Below are 16,850 nucleotides of genomic sequence, written 5' to 3'. Positions count from 1 at the left end.
AGAAAATTGGCTCAAAACGACTAAATATCAAGGACTCATTGGGAGAATCGCTCTGGAACTGAAATCGGAACGCTCACTGACGTTTGCCCTATCTGAAAGTCTGATAAACGCCGGAAAAATGACGAAGTCTAAAGAAAATTTTTTTTCAACTTTTTTCAATTTTACCCCCGTGGGATATATATTCTACCCACACACATTTGGAACTCTCCTGGGGTACCCTCACACATATTATTCCCTCATTTAGTGGATATTTTCACAAAAAAGTGAAATTTTCAAAAATCCAGAAAATTGGCTGAAAACGACTAAATATCAAGGACTCATTGGGCGAATCGCTCTGGAACTGAAATCGGAATGCTCACTGACATTTCCCCTATCTGAAAGTCTGATAAACGCCGGAAAAATGACTAAGTGTAAGAAAAAAGTGTTTTCAACTTTTTACAATTTTACCCCCGTGGGATATATATTCTACCCACACACATTTGTAACTCTTCTGGGGTAGCCTCACACATATTATTCCCTCATTTTGTGGATATTTTCAAAAAAAGTGAAATTTTCCAAAAATCCAGAAAATTGGCTGAAAACGACTAAATATCAAGGACTCATTGGGCGAATCGCTCTGGAACTGAAATCGGAATGCTCACTGACATTTGCCCTATCTGAAAGTCTGATAAACGCCGGAAAAATGACTAAGTCCAAAAAAATTTTTTTTCAATTTTACCCCCATGGGATAAATATTCTACCCACACACATTTGGAACTCTCCTGGGATACCCTCACACATATTATTCCCTCATTTAGTGGATATTTTCACAAAAAAGTGAAATTTTCAAAAATCCAGAAAATTGGCTCAAAACGACTAAATATCAAGGACTCATTGGGAGAATCGCTCTGGAACTTAAATCGGAACGCTCACTGACATTTGCCCTATCTGAAAGTCTGATAAACGCCGGAAAAATGACTAAGTCCAAGAAAAAAGTGTTTTCAACTTTTTTCAATTTTACCCCCGTGGGATATATATTCTACCCACACACATTTGGAACTCTCCTAGGGTACCCTCACACATATTATTCCCTCATTTAGTGGATATTTTCACAAAAAAAGTGAAATTTTCAAAAATCCAGAAAATTGGCTGAAAACAACTAAATAACAAGTAATCATTGGGAGAATCGCTCTGGAACTGAAAACAGAACTCTCACTGACATTTCCCCTATCTGAAAGTCTGATAAACGCCGGAAAAATGACGAAGTCTAAAGAAAAATTTTTTTCAACTTTTTTCAATTTTACCCCCGTGGGATATATATTCTACCCACACACATTTGTAACTCTTCTGGGGTAGCCTCACACATATTATTCCCTCATTTAGTGGATATTTTCAAAAAAAGTGAAATTTTCCAAAAATCCAGAAAATTGGCTGAAAACGACTAAATATCAAGGACTCATTGGGCGAATCGCTGTGGAACTGAAATCGGAACGCTCACTGACATTTCCCCTATCTGAAAGTCTGAGAAACGCCGGAAAAATGACTAAGTCTAAGAAAAAAGTGTTTTCAACTTTTTTCAATTTTACCCCCGTGGGATATATATTCTACCCATTCACAATTGGAACTCTCCTGGGGTACCCTCACACATATTATTCCCTCAGTTAGTGGATATTTTCACAAAAAAGTGAAATTTTCAAAAATCCAAAATATTGTCTGAAAACGACTAAATATCAAGGACTCATTGGGCGAATCGCTCTGGAACTGAAATCGGAATGCTCACTGACATTTGCCCTATCTGAAAGTCTGATAAACGCCGGAAAAATGACGAAGTCTAAAGAAAAATTTTTTTCAACTTTTTTCAATTTTACCCCCGTGGGATATATATTCTACCCACACACATTTGGAAATCTCCTGGGGTACCCTCACACATATTATTCCCTCATTTAGTGGATATTTTCACAAAAAAGTGAAATTTTCAAAAATCTAGAAAATTGGCTGAAAACGACTAAATATCAAGGACTCATTGGGCGAATCGCTCTGGAACTGAAATCGGAATGCTCACTGACATTTCCCCTATCTGAAAGTCTGATAAACGCCGGAAAAATGACTAAGTCCAAAAAAAAAATTTTTTCAACTTTTTTCAATTTTACCCCCGTGGGATATATATTCTACCCACACACATTTGGAACTCTCCTGGGGTACCCTCACACATATTATTCCCTCATTTAGTGGATATTTTCACAAAAAAGTGAAATTTTCAAAAATCCAGAAAATTGGCTGAAAACGACTAAATATCAAGGACTCATTGGGCGAATCGCTCTGGAACTGAAATCGGAATGCTCACTGACATTTCCCCTATCTGAAAGTTTGATAAACGCCGGAAAAATGACTAAGTGTAAGAAAAAAGTGTTTTCAACTTTTTTCAATTTTACCCCCGTGGGATATATATTCTACCCACACACATTTGTAACTCTTCTGGGGTAGCCTCACACATATTATTCCCTCATTTAGTGGATATTTTCACAAAAAAGTGAAATTTTCAAAAATCCAGAAAATTGGCTCAAAACGACAAAATATCAAGGACTCATTGGGCGAATCGCTTTGGAACTGAAATCGGAACGCTCACTGACATTTCCCCTATCTGAAAGTCTGATAAACGCCGGAAAAATGACTAAGTCTAAGAAAAAAGTGTTTTCAACTTTTTTCAATTTTACCCCCGTGGGATATATATTCTACCCATTCACAATTGGAACTCTCCTGGGGTACCCTCACCCTCATTTAGTGGATATTTTCACAAAAAAAGTGAAATTTTCCAAAAATCCAGAAAATTGTCTGAAAACCACTAAATATCAAGGACTCATTGGGCGAATCGCTCTGGAACTGAAATCGGAACGCTCACTGACATTTCCCCTATCTGAAAGTCTGATAAACGCCGGAAAAATGACAGTCCAAGAAAAAAGTGTTTTCAACTTTTTTCAATTTTACCCCCGTGGGATAAATATTCTACCCACACACATTTGGAACTTTCCTGGGATACCCTCACACATATTATTCCCTCATTTAGTGGATATTTTCACAAAAAAGTGAAATTTTCAAAAATCCAGAAAATTGGCTCAAAACGACTAAATATCAAGGACTCATTGGGAGAATCGCTCTGGAACTGAAATCGGAACGCTCACTGACATTTGCCCTATCTGAAAGTCTGATAAACGCCGGAAAAATGACGAAGTCTAAAGAAAAATTTTTTTCAACTTTTTTCAATTTTACCCCCGTGGGATATATATTCTACCCACACACATTTGGAACTCTCCTGGGGTACCCTCACACATATTATTCCCTCATTTAGTGGATATTTTCACAAAAAAGTGAAATTTTCAAAAATCCAGAAATTTGGCTGAAAACGACTAAATATCAAGGACTCATTGGGCGAATCGCTCTGGAACTGAAATCGGAATGCTCACTGACATTTCCCCTATCTGAAAGTCTGATAAACGCCGGAAAAATGACTAAGTGTAAGAAAAAAGTGTTTTCAACTTTTTTCAATTTTACCCCCGTGGGATATATATTCTACCCACACACATTTGTAACTCTTCTGGGGTAGCCTCACACATATTATTCCCTCATTTAGTGGATATTTTCACAAAAAAGTGAAATTTTCAAAAATCCAGAAAATTGGCTGAAAACGACTAAATATCAAGGACTCATTGGGCGAATCGCTCTGGAACTGAAATCGGAATGCTCACTGACATTTCCCCTATCTGAAAGTTTGATAAACGGCGGAAAAATGACTAAGTCCAAAAAAAAATTTTTTTCAACTTTTTTCAATTTTACCCCCGTGGGATAAGTATTCTACCCACACACATTTGGAACTCTCCTGGGATACCCTCACACATATTATTCCCTCATTTAGTGGATATTTTCACAAAAAAGTGAAATTTTCAAAAATCCAGAAAATTGGCTGAAAACGACTAAATATCAAGGAGTCATTGGGCGAATCGCTCTGGAACTTAAATCGGAACGCTCACTGACATTTCCCCTATCTGAAAGTCTGATAAACGGCGGAAAAATGACAGTCCAAAAAAAAAATTTTTTAAACTTTTTTCAATTTTACCCCCGTGGGATATATATTCTACCCACACACATTTGGAACTCTCCTGGGGTACCCTCACACATATTATTCTCTCATTTAGTGGATATTTTCACAAAAAAGTGAAATTTTCAAAAATCCAGAAAATTGGCTGAAAACGACTAAATATCAAGGAGTCATTGGGCGAATCGCTCTGGAACTGAAATCGGAATGCTCACTGACATTTCCCCTATCTGAAAGTCTGATAAACGCCGGAAAAATGACTAAGTGTAAAAAAAAAGTGTTTTCAACTTTTTTCAATTTTACCCCCGTGGGATATATATTCTACCCACACACATTTGTAACTCTTCTGGGGTAGCCTCACACATATTATTCCCTCATTTAGTGGATATTTTCACAAAAAAGTGAAATTTTCAAAAATCCAGAAAATTGGCTCAAAACGACTAAATATCAAGGACTCATTGGGCGAATCGCTTTGGAACTGAAATCGGAACGCTCACTGACATTTCCCCTATCTGAAAGTCTGATAAACGCCGGAAAAATGACTAAGTCTAAGAAAAAAGTGTTTTCAACTTTTTTCAATTTTACCCCCGTGGGATATATATTCTACCCATTCACAATTGGAACTCTCCTGGGGTACCCTCACCCTCATTTAGTGGATATTTTCACAAAAAAAGTGAAATTTTCCAAAAATCCAGAAAATTGTCTGAAAACCACTAAATATCAAGGACTCATTGGGCGAATCGCTCTGGAACTGAAATCGGAACGCTCACTGACATTTGCCCTATCTGAAAGTCTGATAAACGCCGGAAAAATGAGTAAGTCCAAGAAAAAAGTGTTTTCAACTTTTTTCAATTTTACCCCCGTGGGATATATATTCTACCCACACACATTTGGAACTCTCCTGGGGTACCCTCACACATATTATTCCCTCAGTTAGTGGATATTTTCACAAAAAAGTGAAATTTTCAAAAATCCAAAATATTGGCTGAAAACGACTAAATATCAAGGACTCATTGGGCGAATCGCTCTGGAACTGAAATCGGAACGCTCACTGACATTTCCCCTATCTGAAAGTCTGATAAACGCCGGAAAAATGACAGTCCAAGAAAAAAGTGTTTTCAACTTTTTTCAATTTTACCCCCGTGGGATAAATATTCTACCCACACACATTTGGAACTCTCCTGGGATACCCTCACACATATTATTCCCTCATTTAGTGGATATTTTCACAAAAAAGTGAAATTTTCAAAAATCCAGAAAATTGGCTCAAAACGACTAAATATCAAGGACTCATTGGGAGAATCGCTCTGGAACTGAAATCGGAACGCTCACTGACATTTGCCCTATCTGAAAGTCTGATAAACGCCGGAAAAATGACGAAGTCTAAAGAAAAATTTTTTTCAACTTTTTTCAATTTTACCCCCGTGGGATATATATTCTACCCACACACATTTGGAACTCTCCTGGGGTACCCTCACACATATTATTCCCTCATTTAGTGGATATTTTCACAAAAAAGTGAAATTTTCAAAAATCCAGAAAATTGGCTGAAAACGACTAAATATCAAGGACTCATTGGGCGAATCGCTCTGGAACTGAAATCGGAATGCTCACTGACATTTCCCCTATCTGAAAGTCTGATAAACGCCGGAAAAATGACTAAGTGTAAGAAAAAAGTGTTTTCAACTTTTTTCAATTTTACCCCCGTGGGATATATATTCTACCCACACACATTTGTAACTCTTCTGGGGTAGCCTCACACATATTATTCCCTCATTTAGTGGATATTTTCAAAAAAAGTGAAATTTTCCAAAAATCCAGAAAATTGGCTGAAAACGACTAAATATCAAGGACTCATTGGGCGAATCGCTCTGGAACTGAAATCGGAATGCTCACTGACATTTGCCCTATGTGAAAGTCTGATAAACGCCGGAAAAATGACTAAGTCCAAAAAAAATTTTTTTCAATTTTACCCCCATGGGATAAATATTCTACCCACACACATTTGGAACTCTCCTGGGATACCCTCACACATATTATTCCCTCATTTAGTGGATATTTTCACAGAAAAGTGAAATTTTCAAAAATCCAGAAAATTGGCTGAAAACAACTAAATAACAAGTACTCATTGGGAGAATCGCTCTGGAACTGAAAACAGAACTCTCACTGACATTTCCCCTATCTGAAAGTCTGATAAACGCCGAAAAAATGACTAAGTCCAGAAAAAAAAATTTTTCAACTTTTTTCAATTTTACCCCTGTGGAATATATATTCTACCCACACACATTTGGAACTCTCCTGGGGTACCCTTCACACATATTATTCCCTCATTTAGTGGATATTTTCACAAAAAAGTGAAATTTTCAAAAATCCAGAAAATTGGCTGAAAACGACTAAATATCAAGGACTCATTGGGCGAATCGCTCTGGAACTGAAATCGGAATGCTCACTGACATTTCCCCTATCTGAAAGTCTGATAAACGGCGGAAAAATGACAGTCCAAAAAAAAAATTTTTTTAACTTTTTTCAATTTTACCCCCGTGGGATATATATTCTACCCACACACATTTGGAACTCTCCTGGGGTACCCTCACACATATTATTCTCTCATTTAGTGGATATTTTCACAAAAAAGTGAAATTTTCAAAAATCCAGAAAATTGGCTGAAAACGACTAAATATCAAGGAGTCATTGGGCGAATCGCTCTGGAACTGAAATCGGAATGCTCACTGACATTTCCCCTATCTGAAAGTCTGATAAACGCCGGAAAAATGACTAAGTCCAAAAAAATATTTTTTTCAACTTTTTTTAATTTTACCCCCGAGAGATATATATTCTACCCACACACATTTGGAACTCTCCTGGGGTACCCTCACACATATTATTCCCTCATTTAGTGGATATTTTCACAAAAAAGTGAAATTTTCAAAAATCCAGAAAATTGGCTGAAAACGACTAAATATCAAGGACTCATTGGGCGAATCGCTCTGGAACTGAAATCGGAACGCTCACTGACATTTCCCCTATCTGAAAGTCTGATAAACGCCGGAAAAATGACTAAGTCCAAAAAAAAAAAATTTTTAAACTTTTTTCAATTTTACCCCCGTGGGATATATATTCTACCCACTCACATTTGGAACTCTCCTGGGGTACCCTCACACATATTATTACCTCATTTAGTGGAAATTTTCACAAAAAAGTGAAATTTTCAAAAATCCAGAAAATTGGCTGAAAACTACTAAATATCAAGGACTCATTGGGCGAATCGCTCTGGAACTGAAATCGGAATGCTCACTGACATTTGCCCTATCTGAAAGTCTGATAAACGCCGGAAAAATGACTAAGTCCAAAAAAAAATTTTTTTTTACTTTTTTCAATCTTACCCCCGTGGAATATATATTCTACCCACACACATTTGGAACTTTCCTGGGGTACCCTCACACATATTATTCCCTCATTTAGTGGATATTTTCACAAAAAAGTGAAATTTTCAAAAATCCAGAAAATTGGCTGAAAACGACTAAATATCAAGGAGTCATTGGGCGAATCGCTCTGGAACTTAAATCGGAACGCTCACTGACATTTCCCCTATCTGAAAGTCTGATAAACGCCGGAAAAATGACAGTCCAAAAAAAAAATTTTTTAAACTTTTTTCAATTTTACCCCCGTGGGATATATATTCTACCCATTCACAATTGGAACTCTCCTGGGGTACCCTCACCCTCATTTAGTGGATATTTTCACAAAAAAAGTGAAATTTTCCAAAAATCCAGAAAATTGTCTGAAAACCACTAAATATCAAGGACTCATTGGGCGAATCGCTCTGGAACTGAAATCGGAACGCTCACTGACATTTGCCCTATCTGAAAGTCTGATAAACGCCGGAAAAATGAGTAAGTCCAAGAAAAAAGTGTTTTCAACTTTTTTCAATTTTACCCCCGTGGGATATATATTCTACCCACACACATTTGGAACTCTCCTGGGGTACCCTCACACATATTATTCCCTCAGTTAGTGGATATTTTCACAAAAAAGTGAAATTTTCAAAAATCCAAAATATTGGCTGAAAACGACTAAATATCAAGGACTCATTGGGCGAATCGCTCTGGAACTGAAATCGGAACGCTCACTGACATTTCCCCTATCTGAAAGTCTGATAAACGCCGGAAAAATGACAGTCCAAGAAAAAAGTGTTTTCAACTTTTTTCAATTTTACCCCCGTGGGATAAATATTCTACCCACACACATTTGGAACTCTCCTGGGATACCCTCACACATATTATTCCCTCATTTAGTGGATATTTTCACAAAAAAGTGAAATTTTCAAAAATCCAGAAAATTGGCTCAAAACGACTAAATATCAAGGACTCATTGGGAGAATCGCTCTGGAACTGAAATCGGAACGCTCACTGACATTTGCCCTATCTGAAAGTCTGATAAACGCCGGAAAAATGACGAAGTCTAAAGAAAAATTTTTTTCAACTTTTTTCAATTTTACCCCCGTGGGATATATATTCTACCCACACACATTTGGAACTCTCCTGGGGTACCCTCACACATATTATTCCCTCATTTAGTGGATATTTTCACAAAAAAGTGAAATTTTCAAAAATCCAGAAAATTGGCTGAAAACGACTAAATATCAAGGACTCATTGGGCGAATCGCTCTGGAACTGAAATCGGAATGCTCACTGACATTTCCCCTATCTGAAAGTCTGATAAACGCCGGAAAAATGACTAAGTGTAAGAAAAAAGTGTTTTCAACTTTTTTCAATTTTACCCCCGTGGGATATATATTCTACCCACACACATTTGTAACTCTTCTGGGGTAGCCTCACACATATTATTCCCTCATTTAGTGGATATTTTCAAAAAAAGTGAAATTTTCCAAAAATCCAGAAAATTGGCTGAAAACGACTAAATATCAAGGACTCATTGGGCGAATCGCTCTGGAACTGAAATCGGAATGCTCACTGACATTTGCCCTATGTGAAAGTCTGATAAACGCCGGAAAAATGACTAAGTCCAAAAAAAATTTTTTTCAATTTTACCCCCATGGGATAAATATTCTACCCACACACATTTGGAACTCTCCTGGGATACCCTCACACATATTATTCCCTCATTTAGTGGATATTTTCACAGAAAAGTGAAATTTTCAAAAATCCAGAAAATTGGCTGAAAACAACTAAATAACAAGTACTCATTGGGAGAATCGCTCTGGAACTGAAAACAGAACTCTCACTGACATTTCCCCTATCTGAAAGTCTGATAAACGCCGAAAAAATGACTAAGTCCAGAAAAAAAAATTTTTCAACTTTTTTCAATTTTACCCCTGTGGAATATATATTCTACCCACACACATTTGGAACTCTCCTGGGGTACCCTTCACACATATTATTCCCTCATTTAGTGGATATTTTCACAAAAAAGTGAAATTTTCAAAAATCCAGAAAATTGGCTGAAAACGACTAAATATCAAGGACTCATTGGGCGAATCGCTCTGGAACTGAAATCGGAATGCTCACTGACATTTCCCCTATCTGAAAGTCTGATAAACGGCGGAAAAATGACAGTACAAAAAAAAAATTTTTTTAACTTTTTTCAATTTTACCCCCGTGGGATATATATTCTACCCACACACATTTGGAACTCTCCTGGGGTACCCTCACACATATTATTCTCTCATTTAGTGGATATTTTCACAAAAAAGTGAAATTTTCAAAAATCCAGAAAATTGGCTGAAAACGACTAAATATCAAGGACTCATTGGGCGAATCGCTCTGGAACTGAAATCGGAACGCTCACTGACATTTCCCCTATCTGAAAGTCTGATAAACGCCGGAAAAATGACTAAGTCCAAAAAAAAAATTTTTTAAACTTTTTTCAATTTTACCCCCGTGGGATATATATTCTACCCACACACATTTGGAACTCTCCTGGGGTACCCTCACACATATTATTCTCTCATTTAGTGGATATTTTCACAAAAAAGTGAAATTTTCAAAAATCCAGAAAATTGGCTGAAAACGACTAAATATCAAGGAGTCATTGGGCGAATCGCTCTGGAACTGAAATCGGAATGCTCACTGACATTTGCCCTATCTGAAAGTCTGATAAACGCCGGAAAAATGACTAAGTCCAAAAAAAAATTTTTTTTTACTTTTTTCAATCTTACCCCCGTGGAATATATATTCTACCCACACACATTTGGAACTTTCCTGGGGTACCCTCACACATATTATTCCCTCATTTAGTGGATATTTTCACAAAAAAGTGAAATTTTCAAAAATCCAGAAAATTGGCTGAAAACGACTAAATATCAAGGAGTCATTGGGCGAATCGCTCTGGAACTTAAATCGGAACGCTCACTGACATTTCCCCTATCTGAAAGTCTGATAAACGCCGGAAAAATGACAGTCCAAAAAAAAAATTTTTTAAATTTTTTTCAATTTTACCCCCGTGGGATATATATTCTACCCACACACATTTGTAACTCTTCTGGGGTAGCCTCACACATATTATTCCCTCATTTAGTGGATATTTTCACAAAAAAGTGAAATTTTCAAAAATCCAGAAAATTGGCTCAAAACGACTAAATATCATGGACTCATTGGGCGAATCGCTTTGGAACTGAAATCGGAACGCTCACTGACATTTCCCCTATCTGAAAGTCTGATAAACGCCGGAAAAATGACTAAGTCTAAGAAAAAAGTGTTTTCAACTTTTTTCAATTTTACCCCCGTGGGATATATATTCTACCCATTCACAATTGGAACTCTCCTGGGGTACCCTCACCCTCATTTAGTGGATATTTTCACAAAAAAAGTGAAATTTTCCAAAAATCCAGAAAATTGTCTGAAAACCACTAAATATCAAGGACTCATTGGGCGAATCGCTCTGGAACTGAAATCGGAACGCTCACTGACATTTGCCCTATCTGAAAGTCTGATAAACGCCGGAAAAATGAGTAAGTCCAAGAAAAAAGTGTTTTCAACTTTTTTCAATTTTACCCCCGTGGGATATATATTCTACCCACACACATTTGGAATTCTCCTGGGGTACCCTCACACATATTATTCCCTCAGTTAGTGGATATTTTCACAAAAAAGTGAAATTTTCAAAAATCCAAAATATTGGCTGAAAACGACTAAATATCAAGGACTCATTGGGCGAATCGCTCTGGAACTGAAATCGGAACGCTCACTGACATTTCCCCTATCTGAAAGTCTGATAAACGCCGGAAAAATGACAGTCCAAGAAAAAAGTGTTTTCAACTTTTTTCAATTTTACCCCCGTGGGATAAATATTCTACCCACACACATTTGGAACTCTCCTGGGATACCCTCACACATATTATTCCCTCATTTAGTGGATATTTTCACAAAAAAGTGAAATTTTCAAAAATCCAGAAAATTGGCTCAAAACGACTAAATATCAAGGACTCATTGGGAGAATCGCTCTGGAACTGAAATCGGAACGCTCACTGACATTTGCCCTATCTGAAAGTCTGATAAACGCCGGAAAAATGACGAAGTCTAAAGAAAAATTTTTTTCAACTTTTTTCAATTTTACCCCCGTGGGATATATATTCTACCCACACACATTTGGAACTCTCCTGGGGTCCCCTCACACATATTATTCCCTCATTTAGTGGATATTTTCACAAAAAAGTGAAATTTTCAAAAATCCAGAAAATTGGCTGAAAACGACTAAATATCAAGGACTCATTGGGCGAATCGCTCTGGAACTGAAATCGGAATGCTCACTGACATTTCCCCTATCTGAAAGTCTGATAAACGCCGGAAAAATGACTAAGTGTAAGAAAAAAGTGTTTTCAACTTTTTTCAATTTTACCCCCGTGGGATATATATTCTACCCACACACATTTGTAACTCTTCTGGGGTAGCCTCACACATATTATTCCCTCATTTAGTGGATATTTTCAAAAAAAGTGAAATTTTCCAAAAATCCAGAAAATTGGCTGAAAACGACTAAATATCAAGGACTCATTGGGCGAATCGCTCTGGAACTGAAATCGGAATGCTCACTGACATTTGCCCTATGTGAAAGTCTGATAAACGCCGGAAAAATGACTAAGTCCAAAAAAAATTTTTTTCAATTTTACCCCCATGGGATAAATATTCTACCCACACACATTTGGAACTCTCCTGGGATACCCTCACACATATTATTCCCTCATTTAGTGGATATTTTCACAGAAAAGTGAAATTTTCAAAAATCCAGAAAATTGGCTGAAAACAACTAAATAACAAGTACTCATTGGGAGAATCGCTCTGGAACTGAAAACAGAACTCTCACTGACATTTCCCCTATCTGAAAGTCTGATAAACGCCGAAAAAATGACTAAGTCCAGAAAAAAAATTTTTCCAACTTTTTTCAATTTTACCCCTGTGGAATATATATTCTACCCACACACATTTGGAACTCTCCTGGGGTACCCTCACACATATTATTCCCTCATTTAGTGGATATTTTCACAAAAAAGTGAAATTTTCAAAAATCCAGAAAATTGGCTGAAAACGACTAAATATCAAGGACTCATTGGGCGAATCGCTCTGGAACTGAAATCGGAATGCTCACTGACATTTCCCCTATCTGAAAGTCTGATAAACGGCGGAAAAATGACAGTCCAAAAAAAAATTTTTTTAACTTTTTTCAATTTTACCCCCGTGGGATATATATTCTACCCACACACATTTGGAACTCTCCTGGGGTACCCTCACACATATTATTCTCTCATTTAGTGGATATTTTCACAAAAAAGTGAAATTTTCAAAAATCCAGAAAATTGGCTGAAAACGACTAAATATCAAGGAGTCATTGGGCGAATCGCTCTGGAACTGAAATCGGAATGCTCACTGACATTTCCCCTATCTGAAAGTCTGATAAACGCCGGAAAAATGACTAAGTCCAAAAAAATATTTTTTTCAACTTTTTTTAATTTTACCCCCGAGAGATATATATTCTACCCACACACATTTGGAACTCTCCTGGGGTACCCTCACACATATTATTCCCTCATTTAGTGGATATTTTCACAAAAAAGTGAAATTTTCAAAAATCCAGAAAATTGGCTGAAAACGACTAAATATCAAGGACTCATTGGGCGAATCGCTCTGGAACTGAAATCGGAACGCTCACTGACATTTCCCCTATCTGAAAGTCTGATAAACGCCGGAAAAATGACTAAGTCCAAAAAAAAAAAATTTTTAAACTTTTTTCAATTTTACCCCCGTGGGATATATATTCTACCCACTCACATTTGGAACTCTCCTGGGGTACCCTCACACATATTATTCCCTCATTTAGTGGAAATTTTCACAAAAAAGTGAAATTTTCAAAAATCCAGAAAATTGGCTGAAAACTACTAAATATCAAGGACTCATTGGGCGAATCGCTCTGGAACTGAAATCGGAATGCTCACTGACATTTGCCCTATCTGAAAGTCTGATAAACGCCGGAAAAATGACTAAGTCCAAAAAAAAATTTTTTTTTACTTTTTTCAATCTTACCCCCGTGGAATATATATTCTACCCACACACATTTGGAACTTTCCTGGGGTACCCTCACACATATTATTCCCTCATTTAGTGGATATTTTCACAAAAAAGTGAAATTTTCAAAAATCCAGAAAATTGGCTGAAAACGACTAAATATCAAGGAGTCATTGGGCGAATCGCTCTGGAACTTAAATCGGAACGCTCACTGACATTTCCCCTATCTGAAAGTCTGATAAACGCCGGAAAAATGACAGTCCAAAAAAAAAATTTTTTAAACTTTTTTCAATTTTACCCCCGTGGGATATATATTCTACCCACACACATTTGGAACTCTCCTGGGGTACCCTCACACATATTATTCTCTCATTTAGTGGATATTTTCACAAAAAAGTGAAATTTTCAAAAATCCAGAAAATTGGCTGAAAACGACTAAATATCAAGGAGTCATTGGGCGAATCGCTCTGGAACTGAAATCGGAATGCTCACTGACATTTGCCCTATCTGAAAGTCTGATAAACGCCGGAAAAATGACTAAGTCCAAAAAAAAATTTTTTTTTACTTTTTTCAATCTTACCCCCGTGGAATATATATTCTACCCACACACATTTGGAACTTTCCTGGGGTACCCTCACACATATTATTCCCTCATTTAGTGGATATTTTCACAAAAAAGTGAAATTTTCAAAAATCCAGAAAATTGGCTGAAAACGACTAAATATCAAGGAGTCATTGGGCGAATCGCTCTGGAACTTAAATCGGAACGCTCACTGACATTTCCCCTATCTGAAAGTCTGATAAACGCCGGAAAAATGACAGTCCAAAAAAAAAATTTTTTAAATTTTTTTCAATTTTACCCCCGTGGGATATATATTCTACCCACACACATTTGGAACTCTCCTGGGGTACCCTCACACATATTATTCTCTCATTTAGTGGATATTTTCACAAAAAAGTGAAATTTTCAAAAATCCAGAAAATTGGCTGAAAACGACTAAATATCAAGGAGTCATTGGGCGAATCGCTCTGGAACTGAAATCGGAATGCTCACTGACATTTCCCCTATCTGAAAGTCTGATAAACGCCGGAAAAATGACTAAGTGTAAGAAAAAAGTGTTTTCAACTTTTTTCAATTTTACCCCCGTGGGATATATATTCTACCCACACACATTTGTAACTCTTCTGGGGTAGCCTCACACATATTATTCCCTCATTTAGTGGATATTTTCACAAAAAAGTGAAATTTTCAAAAATCCAGAAAATTGGCTCAAAACGACTAAATATCAAGGACTCATTGGGCGAATCGCTTTGGAACTGAAATCGGAACGCTCACTGACATTTCCCCTATCTGAAAGTCTGATAAACGCCGGAAAAATGACTAAGTCTAAGAAAAAAGTGTTTTCAACTTTTTTCAATTTTACCCCCGTGGGATATATATTCTACCCATTCACAATTGGAACTCTCCTGGGGTACCCTCACCCTCATTTAGTGGATATTTTCACAAAAAAAGTGAAATTTTCCAAAAATCCAGAAAATTGTCTGAAAACCACTAAATATCAAGGACTCATTGGGCGAATCGCTCTGGAACTGAAATCGGAACGCTCACTGACATTTGCCCTATCTGAAAGTCTGATAAACGCCGGAAAAATGAGTAAGTCCAAGAAAAAAGTGTTTTCAACTTTTTTCAATTTTACCCCCGTGGGATATATATTCTACCCACACACATTTGGAATTCTCCTGGGGTACCCTCACACATATTATTCCCTCAGTTAGTGGATATTTTCACAAAAAAGTGAAATTTTCAAAAATCCAAAATATTGGCTGAAAACGACTAAATATCAAGGACTCATTGGGCGAATCGCTCTGGAACTGAAATCGGAACGCTCACTGACATTTCCCCTATCTGAAAGTCTGATAAACGCCGGAAAAATGACAGTCCAAGAAAAAAGTGTTTTCAACTTTTTTCAATTTTACCCCCGTGGGATAAATATTCTACCCACACACATTTGGAACTCTCCTGGGATACCCTCACACATATTATTCCCTCATTTAGTGGATATTTTCACAAAAAAGTGAAATTTTCAAAAATCCAGAAAATTGGCTCAAAACGACTAAATATCAAGGACTCATTGGGAGAATCGCTCTGGAACTGAAATCGGAACGCTCACTGACATTTGCCCTATCTGAAAGTCTGATAAACGCCGGAAAAATGACGAAGTCTAAAGAAAAATTTTTTTCAACTTTTTTCAATTTTACCCCCGTGGGATATATATTCTACCCACACACATTTGGAACTCTCCTGGGGTACCCTCACACATATTATTCCCTCATTTAGTGGATATTTTCACAAAAAAGTGAAATTTTCAAAAATCCAGAAAATTGGCTGAAAACGACTAAATATCAAGGACTCATTGGGCGAATCGCTCTGGAACTGAAATCGGAATGCTCACTGACATTTCCCCTATCTGAAAGTCTGATAAACGCCGGAAAAATGACTAAGTGTAAGAAAAAAGTGTTTTCAACTTTTTTCAATTTTACCCCCGTGGGATATATATTCTACCCACACACATTTGTAACTCTTCTGGGGTAGCCTCACACATATTATTCCCTCATTTAGTGGATATTTTCAAAAAAAGTGAAATTTTCCAAAAATCCAGAAAATTGGCTGAAAACGACTAAATATCAAGGACTCATTGGGCGAATCGCTCTGGAACTGAAATCGGAATGCTCACTGACATTTGCCCTATGTGAAAGTCTGATAAACGCCGGAAAAATGACTAAGTCCAAAAAAAATTTTTTTCAATTTTACCCCCATGGGATAAATATTCTACCCACACACATTTGGAACTCTCCTGGGATACCCTCACACATATTATTCCCTCATTTAGTGGATATTTTCACAGAAAAGTGAAATTTTCAAAAATCCAGAAAATTGGCTGAAAACAACTAAATAACAAGTACTCATTGGGAGAATCGCTCTGGAACTGAAAACAGAACTCTCACTGACATTTCCCCTATCTGAAAGTCTGATAAACGCCGAAAAAATGACTAAGTCCAGAAAAAAAAATTTTTCAACTTTTTTCAATTTTACCCCTGTGGAATATATATTCTACCCACACACATTTGGAACTCTCCTGGGGTACCCTCACACATATTATTCCCTCATTTAGTGGATATTTTCACAAAAAAGTGAAATTTTCAAAAATCCAGAAAATTGGCTGAAAACGACTAAATATCAAGGACTCATTGGGCGAATCGCT

The sequence above is a fragment of the Phyllobates terribilis genome, unplaced genomic scaffold, assembly GCF_046119375.1.
Source record: "Phyllobates terribilis strain yellow unplaced genomic scaffold, ASM4611937v1 Scaffold_2__4_contigs__length_985480577, whole genome shotgun sequence".
NCBI classification, from domain to species: domain Eukaryota; kingdom Metazoa; phylum Chordata; class Amphibia; order Anura; family Dendrobatidae; genus Phyllobates; species Phyllobates terribilis.
The sequence above is the reverse complement of the archived record's forward strand: the minus strand, read 5'-3'. Positions refer to the sequence as shown.